This window comes from Aquarana catesbeiana, linkage group LG01 (genome assembly GCF_042186555.1).
Source record: "Aquarana catesbeiana isolate 2022-GZ linkage group LG01, ASM4218655v1, whole genome shotgun sequence".
NCBI lineage: Eukaryota > Metazoa > Chordata > Amphibia > Anura > Ranidae > Aquarana > Aquarana catesbeiana.
In genome coordinates this window covers 313,669,400-313,687,355 of record NC_133324.1, presented here as the reverse complement: position 1 = coordinate 313,687,355, position 17,956 = coordinate 313,669,400, and the positions used below count along the sequence as shown (strand labels likewise).

Here is a 17,956-nt window from a genome sequence, read left to right as displayed (position 1 = left end):
ATTCAATTGCGAAACATGTAGAGCTATATCAGTTTGATGTCTTATATGCTGAGTAGTGTGCTATGTCTCCCCTTGTTTTAAGGGATACCCCTTTGTAGGCTTGGCCCTACGTTTGGGAGAGTACCAGCTATTGCTTTGCAATTTATTGCAATGTTTTAATATGTATGTGTTCTTGCTTTTTTGTACTTTTTGTATAATAAAATATCTATATTGAATTTTATGATTGGTGCCTACAAAGTCCATTTTTTCACTCCCTTGGGTGTTCTTTTGAGAATGTCAAGAGGATCAGGCCATGCAATACTCTTTATTTCTTCAATCTTTTTAATACCGTTTTGTACTGATTGCGCACTTGACCCTGGATTTCTTGCCAGCTGAGAAAATGACCTAAAACTTTTCTTTACAGAGAACCAAAAAAACAGAATCTATTTTATTGCCCACAAAGCATTGATCTGTAAAGGATCAGGAGATTTCCTACAAGATTATAGCCTGGTGGTACAGGACCGCATTTACCCTGGCCAAATTCTTCCCAAAGCAAAGCCCTAATTGTTGGCAATGTGGTACCCATCCAGGCTCCCTCTTGCATATTCTTTGTTACAACCCTTTTGGCGCCAAGTTACAGAAATCATACAAAAAAATTAAAAATCACGGCATTCAGTGACCCTGCTGTCATCTTCTCCATCTCACATCCCTGTCTCAAAGAGTTATAAGTCCTTGCTAATTCACTTACTAAATGCTGCCAAGGCTTGCATCTATGGTGACTGAATATTGTTCACCCTCACAAACTACTGCTAGAGTTTCAGAGGGGTAGATTTTTTCCATACTATGAAAGACCTTACCACAGCTCTCTGAGAAAAATCTGCGGAATGGTTTTACTAGGAGGCATTCAAATGCTTGTCCCAATATGCGCAATTAGGAGGTCAATGCACACCTCCCACCTTCCCTTCCTCTTTTTTCTTCTCTCTTTCTGAGCTAAACCCCCCCCCCTTACTAACTATCCTTCTTCAGTCCCTATATTGCCTTCTCCATATGTCTAGAGGTAATCCCAGATTAAACATGATGAAAACTAAGGGTTTCACTTGAACGCATAATGTTGTCATTTCCAATTGTCTTTGGTAGTTTATACTGATGAGATGCTGTATATGCATGAATTGAATTTCTTGCCCAACTACTGTATACCATTTCATGTATGCTTGAAAAGCGTGTAACATGTACATTTACTAATGGCTGTGTTTTGCTGTTTTAGTGAATCTTACCTAATAAAAAAAATATATATATATAAAAAAAACAACTACAGCTAACACTTTCAAAGCATTTTTTTTAAAAGGTCTAAAGCACATGAATAAATCTGATTGTAAGCACCCTGTCATTATAATACTATGTCCCAATATTACTTCTGCTAGACTATGTGGCCTGCTTGTAAATGTGAAGAAATAATAAATAAAGGCATGTGAATTAAAAAGGAATTTACGGTATATACTAAATACAATCTTTACAGGTGTTAGCCCTGTACCATTATTAGAATACATTTTTTTCTCACTATACAGTAGTTAAAAGCTCAAAAAAGATTGACAAATTTTAGTTTCTAACCTGTGTCTATGTTTCTGGCCTGTGTGTATTTAGGACAGAAAATGAGATACTATTGTTCATTTAGGAAGGCTGAAAGTAATTACAATCGCTAGCATTCAGTACAGAATAATTATATCTTGAAAAGTCCAAGCATTCATGACTTTTCAAAGAGTTTTCAAATGCATTAGCACTGAATGCGGTAACAGCTCTTATTCAGATCTGCAGATAGCAGCAGTGGTGAATGAATTTAGGCATATGCAAATTTTCTAAGTTATATTTACTCATCAGAAAGCATTCTAAAATATAAGTCTAGAGAACAATAAGCATTCATTTGTTGATAACAATGATATATCTGATCTCATTGTAAATAGCCATGCCAAGTGACAATATATTGTCTTTGGAGCACCTGAAGGTCAATTTAACTGGCAAGGCTGAAATTGGACTGATAAAATCACAGAAAACATGTAAGAAATTAAATAATTTGCACAAGTCATTGGGTACGTGAACATTGTATGACTATAATGTATATATTTTCTTTGCCCAACTTACATTCAGTCAGCGAGAATCCTAAGCTGTGCGCCCCATCGTCTGAGCTTGTGCTTTCATTCTAATCATCTGCAGAGAATGACCCTTTTGAGCATTGGGTCCTAGAAATATAGCTGTTTGGTCCCTATACTATCTCTATTGACTTTTCTACTTTGTTTGCTTTTCTGGCACAGATTAAAGAGGTAAATGTCCTTCAAGTGTGTTCTCTCTTTTCTGTGGCATTAACCAAGCTTTTAAAATCCTCCCTCCCTTTTCATATTGTTTATTTCCATGTTTAGATTACTGCACTAATATGGGGATTCAGTTTAGTTCCAACTTTGCTATGGGAAAATCTGTGGCATTGTGGGTAATCATGCTTTTCAGATTGCTCATATTACCACCACAATGCTTTCAGTGCAAATTATTATTATTGTTCAGGATTTATATAGCGCCAACAGTTTGCTCAGCGCTTTACAACATGGGGGCAGACAATACAGTTACAATACAATTCAACACAGGAGGGATCAGAGGATCTTGCTCGTTGGAGCTTACAATCTAGAAGGGAGGGTCAAGAGGAACAAAAAAGGTAATAGCTGTGGGGATGATCAGATTGGGAAAATGAAAATACAGTTGTTAGGTGTGGGTAGGATAGGCTTCTCTGAAGAGGAGGGTTTTCAGGAATCGTCTAAAAGCTAAGAGTAGGAGATAATCGGACAGATTTGGGTAAGGAGTTCCATAGGATTGGAGAGGCTCTGGAAAAGTCCTGGAGGTAAGCATGGGAGGCGGTGATGAAGGTGCTAGAGAGCAGGAGGTCTTGAGAAGAACTAAGAGAACGATTAGGTTGGTATTTTGAGACTAGGTTAGTGATATAGCTGGGGGCACAGTTGAGGATGGCTTTGTAAGTAGTTATTAGTATTCTGAATTTAATTAGTTGGGTGAGCAGAAGCCAGTGGAAGGATTGACAGAGGAGTAGCAGACATAGAGCGGTTGGTAAGGTGGATGAGTCTGACAGCAGCATTCATGATGGATTGAAGGGGGCCCCCAGATCCCGCCCCCTCCATGTGAATGAGTATGGGGTACATAGTTCCCATTCATCAAAAAAGTGTAAAAACTCCTTTATTAAAAAATAAAAAACAATGTCCCTTGGTGTAGATCCATCGTCAATTACGCTGGCCGCCACCACTGAACCCGAAAAAGAAAAAAAAGAGAAAACTTCCGGCCTTGTTGAAGGCTTCCCGCCAATTGCCCACTCCTCCATCTGACAATTCTTAAATAGCTAAGGGACGGAGTAACCTGATGACATCAGTGGGTGACCCCGTTCCTTGTGATGTTACTGACCCAGCATTCCTCGGTCGGTGAAAGGGGGTGGGGTCACTTGCTGACGTCATCGGGTGAATCCACCCCTTAGCTATTTAAGAAATGTTTGAAAGAGGAGCAGGCAGATGGGTGGAAGCCTTCGACAAGACCAGAGGTTTTCTTTTTTCTGGTCCGGCGGTGCGGCGGGCGTTGATTGACAATGAATCTACATCGGGGACATTGTTTTTTATTTAATAATAAAGAAATGGTCTAAAACTCGTGTATTATCTTTATTCACGTTTTACACTTTTTTGATGAATGGGCATGGGTACTATGTAGCCCATAACTTATTCACATGGGGGTGGCTGGGATCCCTTGTTAAAGGGGGCATCCAGTTTCTGAAAAGCCCCTACATGCAGACCCCCACAACTACTGCCCAGGGTTGTGGGGAACAGGCCCCCCTTTACTGGCCTGTCGGGCTGCATGCTCAGATAAGGGTCTAATATGGATTTTGGGGGGATCCCATGCCATTTTTTTCTTTTGTAAATGCTGTTTTTTTCTAAATTTTCTATTGCCGGCATTCTTTTATTTACATTTCAGTTCTCAGTGGGGAAGCACGCTGACAGCTGAAGAGACATCGGTTGTTAAGGATGCGGCGTCCGGCTTCCCGTCCCAATCCTTAACAACCGCTTTTCTTCCCACAGAATTTGAATTGGTCGATCATTTTTTGACTGATCCGAATTTGAATTGTTCCTGAAAATGTAGAATTCGTTAGAAAACTAATATATGAAACTAAATTAAACTAATCTCAACAAAATGCATTACTATTTAATTTGAAGATTCGGATACATTCGAATCTCTGAATAACCAAAAATCTATCCTAATTTATATTCAGGCCAAAACTAATTGCACATGTCTATAAATTACTCACACCTTTATAACTTAACTGTTAATACTCTACTGCTCTATGATAGTACACAGAAAATAGACCACCAGCAACTTGAGAATTAATAAAATGAATGTGTTATTGAAGGGTAAGCAAATGCAATTCATAGACAAAAAAGCAAGACAACAGAATATGTTAGATTAACTGACGGGCAGTTTAACCTCACCTACAGCCATTAAGTTACGCCAACTTAAGGCTAAGCCCAATTATACTAGTCTACATGGTAGCAATAAGAATAGCATCAACTGCGAAAGCATAAATGACATAAAAGAAACCACAATGTAATTCTTAGCAATAGCTACTCAAATAATGTTCCTAGGTACACTCTAGGCATACAACCCCAATGGCAGGTGGGTGTTTGCATTACTGACAAAGGGTACCCTGGGTGGTGTCTAAAGTACCCAGCGCCTAATTGTCAAGGTTAGCCTGCTGTTGTTGGGGCCCTTCTGTAAGGTGTAGCTGTCTCATTAATGCTGTTCATACGCTGTTCACAAAAGATGACTAATGAACTGTTAAGTAAGGATCTGTCTGTACTGCATTAGTTGTGGGTGGTAAAAGATTCAACTCTGTAGCTCCTCTCACCAATCCTGGTATGCAACAGGTTCAGTCCCATATGCTTGACAGCCAGCTGGCCCAGTAATCTCAGTCCTCTTGCCCAGATCCTTGCGATCAGGTCCTCTCTGAGGTGGGCGCTCGCAGCAACTGGTCTCCCAAGTTCAGGTTCCAAGGGATAGCAGTCCTCACATGCTCTGTCCTCAGTTTAGGCAAGCACAGCACAGATCTGCTCACACTGGTTTCCCTACACTGTCTGCCAGGTGTCCTGCTCAGACCCCAGCAACAGGTCTACACTTGTTCGCTTCCACATTGTTCTGCCTCATTCTCTGCAGATTTGCCCGGGAAAGGTTCTGTCTCTTCTCCTCTGATGTGCAGGGAATCCTGGGTATTAAAGTCTGCATCTCCATTAGCCTCTATTGACTTGTATGGCAATATGCTCCCTTAAGGACTACAGCTCCCAGAATCCATTGTGCCTGCATAGCAACTTCCTCTTTTCCCTTGATTGGCTTAAACACTGCTGTTGCCAGAAGGGAGTGGGTGGGAGAGCAGAAGCAGGGGATTCACACAGAAGCCCTCTGATGCTGCCAGAAGGGAAGTGAGGGGTGAGAGGAGCCCACTTCTCCATTTATTCTGTATCTGTTCACACAGTGGCGGTGGGGGGGGGGGGGGGTGAGCGAGGAAAATTTAGTACACAGAGAGAAGCTCCAGCAGCAGCTAGCAGAGCTGTAGCAGGGAATAGAAGAAGACAGCCAGCTTCTGCACAACACATAGGAACCCTGGCACTGCCACTGATCCCATCAGGAGAGAAAAGCGAGCAGGCAGGAGATAAAACAGCCAGCTGCACCTGACTACACATTTCTGCCACCAAAGAAGTCTCTTGAGCACCTGAATGGAGAAGAGCCCTTGTGTAATTCCCCTCCACTAGCATGGGCACCAGAGGGAATGATAACCTATAAATGGTGACTGTACTGTCCCCTTTTACCAATACCCAATAATATAATACACAGTGCAAACTACAAAAAACATAAATAGTCCAATTCATAAAGTGTCCCAAAAAAATGAAAAACAATGTGCAAATACCATGCAAAAAAATAAAAACATCGCATAAAAAATTCAATTATCCAGTGCTATCATTTCTTTTTCAGAAGATTTATTGAGGTTTTTAGAAGTTTTACAGTATACAGCTTAATGGCTCAATATGGTAGCACTTAACAGGGACAAGGAGAAAACACACAGGTCTATTGTAGGTAGAAGGTAAAGGGACAGAGGAATACATAACTTCAAAAATAAATAAGGTATGCATCAGCGTGTAGGTGCACCCAATGCACATGTACAATGTAGGGGTTGATGTGAGCTAGACTTGTTACTTGTCTTCCAAAATAAACATACATAAGTAAGGAGGGGGGGGGGCATTTAGGCTCAGACCTAGATTCAGGTCATCGTTCTAGAATATCCACCGGCCCCAAACTCTCAAGAACTTGTCATGGGTATTGTTCAAGATTAAGTCGTTGTTTAACTTTCTTTAAGGGGAGGAATGGCTGGTACCAGACTCTCTTTGTCTGACAAACAGCAAGAAAGACAAAACCCACTGGCTTCCTCTTACTCCTGAAAGTGTTGGAATGGGTCTATGTAGTAGGGCCTCCCACAGATTCCAAGCTAAGGAGGTTTTCAAGACGGTTCTTCATATAAACTTGTGTCCAAAAGCGGATCGACTTAGGACAGGTCCACCAGATGTGAAGCAAGGCGCCACGTTCACTACCCATCGGAGAAGCTGCTGGCAGCTTGTTGTTGTGTGCGGCTGGAGCCCACAGTACATCTGTATACAGTACATGCGGTAAAAACCTTAGTGTCATGGCAAGACGCATCCGAATGTACGTCCATTTTGTTTTTAACAATTTTATATGAATAAAAGGATTTTACACTATGCAGCGCCTGTTTGTTCCTCTGTGCATGGTCTTGAGGAAAGAGAGGTAGGATTTGAGTTAATCCATTATTATATACAGCATCTCACAAAAGTGAGTACACCCCACACATTTTTGTAAATATTTTACTATATCTTTTCATGTAACAACACTGAAGAAATTACACTTTGCTACAATGTAAGGTAGTGAGTGTACAGCTTGTATAACAGTGTACATTTGCTGTCCCCTCAAAATAACTCAACAGACAGCAATTAATGTCTAAACTGCTAGCAACAAAAGTGAGTACACCCCTAAGTGAAAATGTCAAAATTGGGCCCAAAGTGTCTGAGGTCGTTATGTTGGAATACGGCCCTGCAGCGCAGTCTCCGAAGGGAGGAGATCATGCTCTGCTTCAGCATGTCACAGTACATGTTGGCAATTCATGATTTCCTCAATGAATTGTAGCTCCCCAGTGCCGGCAGCACTCATGCAGCCCCAGACCATGACACTCCCACCACCATGCTTGACTGTAGGCAAGACACACTTGTCTTTGTACTCCTCACCTGGTTACCGCCACACACAATTGACACCATCTGAACCAAATAAGTTTATCTTGGTCTCATGAAACTGTTTGCAGGCTTTCTTGTGCATCATCTTTAGAAGAGGCTTCTTTCTGGATCGACAGCCATGTAGACGAATTTGATGCAGTGTGCGGCGTATGGTCTGAGCACTGACAGGCTGACCCCCCATTCATTCAACCTCTGCAGCAATGCTGGCAGCACTCATTCGTCTATTTCCCAAAGACAATCTTTGGATATGATGCTGAGCACATGCACTCAACTTCTTTGGTCGACCATGGCGAGGCCTGTTCTGAGTGGAATCTGTCCTGTTAAACCGCTGTATGGTCTTGGCCACCATGCTGAAACTCAGTTTCAGGGTCTTGGCAATCTTCTTATACCCTAGGCCATCATTATGTAGAGCAACAATTCTTTTTTTTTTAGATCCTCAGAGAGTTCTTCCACACCTGCTCCCCATTCACGCCTGAAACCTTCTAATACTAACGAGTCACATGACACTGGGGAGGGAAAATGGCTGATTGTGCCCAATTTGGACATTTTCACTTATGGGTGTACTCACTTTTTTGCCAGCGGTTTAGGCATTAACGGCTGCGAGTTATTTTGAGGGGACAGCAAATTTACACTGTTATGCCCTGTACACACGGTCGGATTTTCCGACGGAAAATGTGTGACAGGACCTTGCTGTCGGAAATTCCAACCGTGTGTGGGCTCCATCACACATTTTCCATCGGAATTTCCGACACACAAAGTTTGAGAGCTTGCTATAAAATTTTCCGACAACGAAATCCGTTGTCGGAAATTCCGATTGTGTGTACACAAATCCGACGCATTAAGTGCCACGCATGCTCAGAATAAATTAAGAGACGAAAGCTATTGGCTACTGCCCTGTTTATAGTCCCGACGTACGTGTTTTACGTCACCGCGTTCAGAACGATCAGATTTTCCGACAACTTTGTGTGACTGTGTGTATGCAAGACAAGTTTGAGCCAACATCAGTCGGAAAAAATCCATGGATTTTGTTGTCGGAATGTCAGATCAATGTCTGACCGTGTGTACAGGGCATTATACAAGCTGTACACTCATTACTTTATATTTTAGCAAAGTGTCATTTCTTCAGTGTTGTCACATGAAAAGATATAATAAAATATTTACAAAAGTGTGAGGGGTGTACTCACATTTGTGAGATACTGTGTATGTATATATATATATATATATATATATATATATATATATATATATATATATATACACACACAGTGGGGGAAATTATTATTTGATCCCCTGCAGATTTTGTAAGTTTGCCCACTTACTGTCAGGGCTGGCTTAGCCCTTCCTTCTCTGAGCTGGCCGCTCAGCTGTCGGCTAATTGCCAGCTCTCATCTCTCTCCACAGTTAACCAGTTGTTGTGGATCTGCTCGTTAGTCCCGCCTATTTAAAGATCTCCAGCTTACTTCATTCCTGCCTTCGCCTTGATCACATCACAAGAAACCATCTCCTGCCTTCCTGTTTAAAGACTGGCTTTGCTGACGTCCCTTCTGGCTCCTTATCCTGCTTGCTGTTCCTCTACTTGGATCCCTGACTTCTGGCCTGGCTGATTACCCGGTCTGGTTACTGAACTCTGGCTTGGCTGACTACCCGATCTGGTTACAGGACTCTGGCTATGCTTTGACTACGCTTACCTCTATTTACCTTTTTATTTTTATTAATAAACAAGTGTGATTTTACTGTACTTTTGTCTCGGTCTGGTTCATGGTTTCTGACACTTACAAAGTAATAAAGGGTTTATATTTTTTTTATCATGGGTGTATTTTAAATTATAGAGGCAGGATATCAACCAAAATATAGAAAAAAAACACGTGATACAATTGTTATAAATTGAGTTGTAGTTCAGTGAGTAAAATAAGTATTTGATGCCCAAGCAAAAACATGACTTAGTACTTGGTGGAGAAACCCCTGTTGGTAAGGACAGAGTTAAGACATTTCTTGTAGTTGGTTACCGGGTTTGCACACATCTCAGGAGGGATTTTGGTCCACTCTTATTTACAGATCTTCTCTAAATCCTTAACCACTTAAGGACCAGCCTCGTTTTGGATTTTAGGTGTTTACATGTTTAAAACAGGTTTTTTTTGCTAGAAAATTACATAATTATATATGTTTGTTTTTTTTCTAACACCCTAGAGAATAAAATGGCGGTCTTTGCAATACTTTTATTTGCACCGTATTTGTGCAGCAGTCTTATAAGCGCACTTTTTTTGGAAAAAGTTCACTTTTTTGAATAAAAAAATATGACAGCAGTAAAGTTAGCCCAATTTTTTTTATATTGTGAAATATAATGTTACGCCAAGTAAATTGATACCCAGCATGTCATGCTTCAAAATTGCGCCCGCTCGTGGAATGGCGTCAAACTTTTACCCTCAAAAATCTCCATAGGCAATGTTTAAAAAATTCTACAGGTTGCATGTTTTGCGTTACAGAGGAGGTCTAGGGCTAGAATTATTGCTATCACTCTACCGGTCGCGGCGATACCTCACATGTGTGGTTTGACCACCGTTTTCATATGCGGGCGCTACTCGCGTATGCGTTCGCTTCTGCGCGCAAACTCGTAGGGACAGGGGGTTTTTAAATTTTTTTAAAAATTATTTTTATTATTTATTTTACATTATTTTATTTATTTTTACACCGTTTAAAAAAAAAAAAAATGTATCACTTTTATTCCTATTGCAAGGAATGTAAACATCCCTTGTAATAGAAAAAAGCATGACAGGACCTATTAAATATGAGATCTGGGGTCAAAAAGACCTCAGATCTCATATTTACACTAAAATGCAATTAAAAAAAAAGTCTTTCAAAAAAAGGACATTGAAAAAAATATTCCTTTAAGAGGCTTGGGCGGAAGTGACGTTTTGACATCGCTTCCGCCCAGCAGTGTCATGGAGACGAGTGGGCGCCATCTTAGCCTCATTCGTCTCCAGGCACAGGAGGGAGACGGACGCGATCGCCTCCACCGCTACTAACGGCTCCAGTAAGCCTCCAGGAGGGCAGTGGATCGCGGCGGGAGGGGGGGGGGCGTGAATCTGCCGCAGGGACCACTTTTATCAGAAAGAGGACCGCCGCACGAAAATGGGGATACCAGGGTTATGGCAGCTAGCTGCTGCCATAACAACGATATCCCCCTTCAAAGTTTGGACGTACATCGGCGTGCAGCGGTCTGGAAGTGGTTAATGTTTCTTGGCTGTCGCTTGGCAACTCGAAGTTTCAGCTCTCTCCATAAATTTTCTATTGGATTAAGGCCTGAAGACTGGCTAGGCCACTCCATGACCATAATGCTTCTTCTTGAGCTGGAAGACCCATCTAGGACCCATCTTCAGTGTTCTGGCTGAGGGAAAAAGGTTCTCATCCAAGATTTTACAATACATGGCCCCTTCCATTGGACCCTCAATGCGGAAAAGTCGGCCTGTACCTTTAACAGAAAACCGCCCAAAGCATAATGTTTCCACCTCCGTGCTTGACTGTTGGGAGAGTGTTCTTAGGGTCCTAGTCAGCATTTTTCTTCCTACAAACACAGCGAGTCGAGGTAATGCCAAAGAGCTCAATTTTGGGCTCATCTGACCACAGTACTTTCTCCCAATCCTTCTCTGAATCATTTAGATGTTCATTGGCAAACTTCAGATGGGCCCGTACATGTGCCTTCTTGAGGAGGGGGACCTTGCGGGCGTGGCAGGACTTCAATCCATGTGTTATCAATGGTTTGGCTGGTGATCTCAACTTCCTTGATCATTCACAAGCTCCTCCCGTGTAGTTCTGGGCTGATCGCACGTAATCTTGCATGGAGCTCCAGACCGAGGGCGATTGATGGTTCATTTGTATTTCTTCAATTTGTGAATAATCGCTCCTAATCCTTCTCACCAAGCTTCTTGCTGATGGTCTTGTAGCCCATTCCAACTTTGTGCAGGCCTACAATCTTGTCCCTGGTGTCCTTTGACAGCTCCTTGGTCTTGCCCATGATGGTGAGGTTTGAATGGAAGAAAGAGATTCTGTGGACAGGTGTCTTTTATACACATAACGAGTTGTTGTTAGGAGCACCATCTTAAATTGACAGGACTAATCTGTGTACCACATGAGCACATACTGTAGCCAGTCTGTGGGAGCAAGAATTATTGTTGGTTGGTAGGGGATCAAATACTTATTTTACTCAATGAAATGCAACTCTGTTTATAACATTTGTATTTAATTTTTTCTGGATTTTTTGGTTGATATTCTGTCTCTATCATTTAAAATACACCTATGATAAAAATTATAGACCCTTCATTCAGTGGCGTCACAAGGGGGATGCGGCCGCGCTCAGGTAACACCCGCCAGAAGGGTGACATCCATTGGCAGGGCCCAGGGCAATGCCAATGCACCAATCCGCATCTCTCATGGGCTGTCTGAGCTGTCCCTGCTGACGCTGTCTCACACAGTCAAGCGGTCTACACAGGAGGAAGGACACTGCTGTGCTTGTCCCTGATATGAGGTATGTACATTATTGGTCTGTACTGAAGGGGGGCTGCACTGAAGGGGGGTTCTGTACTGAAGGGGGGGTTTACACTGAAGGGTGGTTTGCACTGAAGGGGATGTCTGTACTGAAGGGGGGTCTGTACTGAAGGTAGGTCTGTACTGAAGGGGGTGTCGGCACTGAAGGGGGTGTCTGCACTGGAGGGGGTGCTGTACTGAAGGGGGTCTGCACTGAAGGAGGGTCTGTTCTAAAGAGGGTGTCTGCACTGAAGGTGTCTGCATTGAAGGGGGGTCTCTACTGAAGGGTGGTCTGTACTGAAGGGGAAGTCTGTACTGAAGGGTGGTCTGTACCGAAGAGGAGTCTGTACCAAAAGGGGGATCTGTACTGTAGGGGTGGTCTGCACTGAAGGGGGTGGTCTGTACTGAAGGGGGGGTCTGTACTGAAGGGGGTTTGCACTGAAGGGGGGTCTGCACTGAAAGAGGGGGTCTGCACTAAAGGAGGGGGTCTGTATTGAAGAGGGGGTCTCTACTGAAGGCATGGTCTGCACTGAAGGGGGTGGTTTGTACTAGAGGTGGGATCTGTATGGAGGGGGGTTTGCACTGAAGGGTCTCCACTGAAGGGGGATCTACACTGAAGGGGGGTGTGCACTGAAAGAGGGGGTCTGCACTGAAGGAGGGGGTCTGTATTGAAAGGGGGGTCTGCACTGAAGGCATGGTCTGCACTGAAGGGGGTGGTTTGTACTGAAGGTGGGATCTGTATGGAAGGGGGGTTTGCACTGAAGGGTCTGCACTGAAGGGTCTGCACTGAAGGGGGGTCTACACTGAAAGTGGGGGTCTGCACTGAAGGAGGGGGTCTGTATTGAAAGGGGGGTCTGCACTGAAGGAGGGGGTCTGTACTGAAGGGGGGTGGTCTGTACTGAAGGGGGGGGTCTACACTGAAGGGGAGTCTGCACTAACGGGGGGAGGTGTCTATACTGAGGGAGGGGGGTCTGTACTGAAGAAGGGAGGTCTGTACTGAGGGAGGGGGTCTGTATTGATGAGAGGGGTCTGTATTGAGGTAGAGGGGGTCTGTACTGATGGAGAGGGGATCTGTACTGATTAGAGGGGTCTTTACTGAAGGAGGGGGGTCTGTACTGAGGGAGGTGGGTTTGTACTGATGAGAGAGGTCTGTACTGAGGGGGGTCTGTACTGATGAGAGGGGTCTATACTAATGAGAAGGGTCTGTACTGAGGGAGAGGGTGTCTGTACTGAGTGAGGGGGTCTATACTGATGAGAGGGGTCTGTATTGATGAAGGGGTCTTTACTGAGAGAGGGAGGTCTATACTGATGAGAGGGATTTGTACTGAGTGAGGGGGGTCTGTACCGATGAGAGGGGTCTGTACTGAGGAAGAGGGGTCTGTACTGAGGGAGAAGGGATCTGTACTGATGAGAGGGGTCTGTACTGATAAGGGGTGTCTGTAATGAGGGAGATGGGTTTGTACTGATGATAGGGGTCTGTACTAAGGAGGGGTCTGTACTTATGAGAGGGGTCTATACTAATACAAAAGGGTCTGTACTGAGGGAGGGGGTGTCTATACTGGGGGGGGTCTGTACTGATGAGAAAGCGGTCTGTACTGAGGGAGAAGGGATCTGTACTGATGAGAGGGGTCTGTACTGAGGGAAAAGGGATCTGTACTAATGAGAATGGACTGTACTGAAGAGGGGGGTCTGTAATGATCAGGGGTGTCTGTACTGAGGGAGATGGGTTTGTACTGATGAGAGGGGTCTATACTAATACAAAAGGGTCTGTACTGAAGGAGGGGGTGTCTATACTGATGAGAGGGGTCTGTACTGAGGGAGGGCGGTCTGTACTGATGAGAGGGGTCTATACTGATGAGAGTGGTCTGTACCGAGGAAGGCGGTCTATACTGATGAGAGGGGTCTGTACTGAGGGGGGTCTGTACTGAGGAAGGGGGGGTCTATACTGATGAGAGTGTGATCTTTACTAAGGGAGGGAGGTCGATACTAATGGAAAGGGATCTATACTGATAGAGGACTGTACTGAAGGGGGGTCTATACTGCAGGAGGGTGTTCTGTACTTAGTGGGGGGGGTCTATACTGATGGAGGGGGGTCTGTACTGAGGGGGGGGACTATGGATGGTGGAGGGGGGGTGACACCACGTTTTTCTGCACTGGGTGACACCAACCCTAGTGACGCTACTGCCTTCATTTCTTTGTACTGACGAGAGGGGTCTATACTAATACAAAAGGGTCTGTACTGAGGGAGGGGGTGTCTATACTGGGGGGGGTCTGTACTGATGAGAGGGGGGTTTGTACTGAGGGAGGGGGGTCTGTACTGAAGAAGGGGGGTCTGTAGTGAGGGAGGGGGTCTGTACTGAAGAAGGGGGGTCTGTAGTGAGGGAGGGGGTCTGTACTGATGAGAGGGGTCTATACTGATGAGAGGGGTCTGTACTGAGTGAGGGGGGTCTATACTTATGGGAAGGGCCTGTACTGAGGAAGAGGGGTCTATACTGATGAGAGTGGTCTTTACTGTGGGAAGGAGGTCAATACTGAGGGAAAGGGATCTATACTGATAGAAAGAGGACTGTACTGAAGGGGGGTCTATACTGCGGGAGGGTGTTCTATGCTGAGGGAGGGGGGGTCTGTACTGAGGGGAAACTATAGATGGTGGAGGGGCGTGACACCATGTTTTTCCGCACTGGGTGATACCAACCCTAGTGACGCCACTGCCTTCATTTCTTTGTAAGTGGGCAAACTTACAAAATCTGCAGGGGGGCAAATAATTATTTTCCCCACTGTATATACAGTATCTCACAAAAGTGAGTACACCCCTCACATTTTTGTAAATATTTTATTATATCTTTTCATGTAGTGTACAGCCCCATTAGCCATTTCCCTCCCCGGTTTCATGTGACTTGTTAGTGTTACAAGGTCTCACGGGGGGGAATGGGGAGCAGGTGTGTTCAATTTGGTGTTATCGCTCTCACTCTCTCATACTGGTCGCTGGAAGTTCAACATGGCACCTCATGGCAAAGAACTCTCTGAGGATCTGAAAAAAATTGTTGCTCTACATTAAAATGGCCTAGACTATAAGAAGATTGCCAGGATCCTGAAACTGAGCTTCAGCACGGTGGCCAAGACCATACAGTGGTTTAACAGGACAGGTTCTACTCAGAACAGGCCTCGCCATGGTCGACCAAAGAAGTTGAGTGCACGTCCTCAGCATCATATCCAGAGGTTGTCTTTGGGAAATAGACGTATGAGTGCTGCCAGCATTGCTGTAGAGGTTGAATGAGTGGGGGGTCAGCCTGTCAATGCTCAGACCATACGCCACACACTGCATCAAATTGGTCTGCATGGCTGTTGTCCCAGAAGGAAGCCTCTTCTAAAGATGATGCACAAGAAAGCCCGCAAACAGTTTGCGGAAGACAAGGATTACTAGGATAAGGACATGGATTACTAAAACCATGTCCTGTGGTCTGATGAGACCAAGACTAACTTATTTGGTTCAGATGGTGTCAAGCGTGTGTTGCACATAAAAAACACTGCGCTAATACGTGAAAAAACAAAACAAAAGTGAGCAGCTACATACAATCTGACAAAGACCATGAGAATATAACTTAAAAAATGCAGCGCATAATATATGTGTAAGTAAATGGAAACAAGTGAATTATTTCAAATAGGTGCTTCAAAGAAGAAGATAAAAAATAAAAATAATTAAGGAAAAGTCAGCCTGATGGCCTGTGCTAAACATAAAGTCAATAATATATGAACAATATTGTACCACAACCCTGTGAGGTGAATAAACTCCAAAGTTTGGTGTTGTTCGGATGATTGTCGCAAATTGAACTTCATGAAAATCCAATCAAAACAGAGGGATGAGGCAATGGTAGAAAGGATGGTAAAAAGGATGGTATGTAGGAAAACTTTTACCAGATCCCGTTGATTCCCATGTCAGCGACAGGGAATCGCATGTGCGTTATGCCACTCAGGGCATGGAAAGTGACATCTCCTCACTGGAATCTTCCAGGCTCGAATCTGCTTGGAACTCTGGGGGCCACCAGGAAAATCCTCATAGCAAGACCAGGATGCAAATCGGATGAAGGGAGACGTCTCTTGTAAAGCTCAAGTCAACACTTGACTTATAGAAAGGGTATGTGGAAAGAAAAAACATGCCTCCACATAGTGCAGATGAAAAAGGGGAGTATTTTTATTTCTAAAAAAACACCATATAACAATAAAAAAACGTGATCACGATGCATTAAAATAAATGGGCAACATGGAGGGTGGTGTAGAGCCCAACATGTTTCGACCTAGGGGTCTTCAACAGGGGCATAAAGCATCCACTCCAGGTTGCCTATATTTATAACTAAAAATGTCTAATGAGGACCAATTACATTAGGTAAAAATAAAGCCGTTTCATTGGGTAAATGTAGTCACCTGATCATATAAAGGTAGCAGGAAATAATGACATAATCATATTAGACCCATATGTATAGTGCAAACATAGTGGAAATGAATAGGAGCAAGTTACAAAGGAGCTCTGGGTAAATAATGAATATATAATATAATAAAATGGACTGGTAATGAATTTGTAATGCAGCAGAGGTGTCATATCAAAAGGACACCACTGCTGACAGTACAAAGTGCCCTCTGCCATTAGCACTGTGAAGAAAAAAGTTTAACCCTGCGCTTACCCAGCACAACAGCAGCTCACACAACAAATAAGGATTTTGTCTAAAGATAAAAAATTTTTATTTTTTATTTTATTTTTTATTTTATTTTTTATTTTATTTTTTTTATTTTTATTTTTTATTTATTTTTTATTTTTTTATTTATTTTTTATTTTATTTTTTTATTTTTTATTTTCCCCTCGTTCACATTTCCATTTTTAGGCTTCACTATCTTAGCACGCTTTTCCATTCACTTTTATTCCTCCATTCCTTTTGTGTTTCATCACACCTTTAAGATATCACTACTTAGGGACACACTGAGTGACAAGTAACATCGATATATCATTCTCACATGTCATCTTAAGTATGCACATCCATCTATTTTATTCAAATTTTCTATCATTGGGTTGCGCAGATCCCAGTACACGTTACTGTGTACAGTTGGCATCCTTGCTGTGTCGTCAGCTTAGAGCGTAGCTGACGTCACCACGTTGTCGGTCTCCGTAACGAGGCTTGAGCCGCTGTTTACCTTTTTGCGCTTCAGGATAAGAGTAGCAGCGTGCGCCCGCCTCATTAGACGAGGTGACGTATGTCCGGTCACTCGCTCCCCACATCTGAATACATATTATAGCACCAGAGATCCGGAGCACTTAGTAATCCCACCAATCCAAGTTTATGGGTAGATTATTTCTCGAGGAAGTGGTTTATATTCATGATCTTATTATTTTTATGAGAATATTAGGACGATATTCGGCATGTTGTTGGAATGCACACAGACACTCCATAGTGAGGCTTGGAACGCACGCGGGTCGGCCATTTTGGCCAAACCCGGAAGTGCTTGTTAATTTGAGATACGAGCTGGATTCTCATCAAGGGGACCAAGGTATCTATATTAAGGGGTATGGCAGCAGTGGGTGAGTACCCCAGATGAAATCTTATAAGACGAAACGCGTCGGAAGACTCCACTGCCTGCCATCATTTTTACTTAGAAGCGCTTTTTTTACTACAGAAATGTAAGTTGTTTACTTATTTTAAATAAATTCGTTTTACAAACGGTATTATGCTATGTGGCCCCCCCTCTTTATTTCATATGGGCTATTCGTCTGAGATGATCCATTGGAAGGTTTGCCATCTACTTTAGAGAGAGTTCCTTCACGGCTCTGGACACGTTTGGAGTTTTGCTGCCAATTATTTTGGAGGTCCTTTCCTTTATTGCCTGTTGGTGATACAAGCTAGATTGACTCATTGAACGTACGTTCTTATGAGTTCAATTCCTCTGGTAAGCCTTCACTCTTTCTGTGTGGAGGGTTCATCACATCTAATTTTTTGCATGTGTTATCCACGTGGTGATTAAGCAATTCTATATACCCTCTGGATTAACAGCAGTCTTCTGCATCTGAAGAGATATCCGAAGAGCACTAG

At 43.3% G+C, this 17,956-nt stretch overlaps 1 protein-coding gene across 1 annotated transcript in view; it reads right to left on the bottom strand.

Annotated features, from left to right (window-relative positions):
• The window catches only part of LHFPL7 (LHFPL tetraspan subfamily member 7), a 67,363-nt gene extending 65,162 nt beyond the window's left edge, over positions 1 to 2,201 (bottom strand). The window contains exon 1 of the mRNA XM_073629531.1: positions 2,116 to 2,201. The gene's annotated coding sequence lies outside the window, so the exon portion shown is untranslated. The remainder of the gene's footprint in view (positions 1 to 2,115) is intronic.
• Between the last annotated feature and the right edge of the window lie 15,755 nt (positions 2,202 to 17,956).